Raw genomic sequence first — 1,063 nt, forward strand, 5'->3', positions numbered from 1 at the left:
TCAAAGCATTTTTTATTCAATGTTAGATTTAAAGTTCAGAATTATCTTCTAAAATCTGTTATTATGGAGTAAGTCTAATGACTGCTGGTACTCAGTGTGTAACCACAGAATCGGCAGCAGTAGTCAAGACTCAGTAGTCAAGGCTAATTAATGGGTCAGTGTCAAAATGTCATTGTAGCATTGAATTTAGTTCAGCAAGTTGCCTGTTGCTCATCAGGACACACAGAAAACACATCGGTCATTAAATGCTAAGCTCAGAAAGCTACACAGCTCAGAAACAGTTCACAGTTTGACAGTTTGGATGAGTGTTTGAAAATGGATTTGTTCTGACTGTATGGTAACAGGTACATTTAGACATTTTTGTATATATAAAACCTCATCAGTGTTTGGCTTTGCTTCCATTTTCTGTTCAGTAATTGTGTATTTTGACTTACTTACTGAATGGATTTCAGGGTAAAATTATATGCTGCTTATTGGTGTATATTTGCGCTCCCACGTGCCTCTCACATACAGTATATAGACTCAGCACAGAATCCATTGGTGAACACAACCCACCTGATAGATGTTGTTGGTTTACTGCCAATAAGACGCATATAATAAATAGAGACGGCTGCAGGTGGTTGGCATGGTTTACATCTGCTGATTTATTAGAGAGTATACAGTCAGTGTCTGCTGTACTGTGAGTCACAATGTTAGTGTACTTACTGATGCCTTCTGGAGCACACAGAAATGGTTTAAAGAAATAAGGAATTAAACTATTTAGAGAAAAGAAGTTTTCATTGCTAATGAATCCAGATAATTTATTAAATTGTTAAATACATGTAATACTTTTACTGAAGTAATATTTTAAAAGCTAGAGCTTTACTAGTGTTGGAGTATTTTCGTACAGTGGCTGCTTTCACATAAAGATCCAGTGTGTCGGATTTACTGCCATCGAGCAGTGAAATTGTGGATTGCTGAGCCAGTGTTTGGTTTGTCCGTTACCGTAGAAACATGGCAGTTCAACATAAAAGAGAACTCACTCCCTCTGTAGATAAAAACAGCTCATTCTAAGGTAACAAAA

Source organism: Morone saxatilis, unplaced genomic scaffold (assembly GCF_004916995.1).
Source record: "Morone saxatilis isolate NCDOM2014 unplaced genomic scaffold, NCSU_SB_2.0 Contig8, whole genome shotgun sequence".
NCBI lineage: Eukaryota > Metazoa > Chordata > Actinopteri > Moronidae > Morone > Morone saxatilis.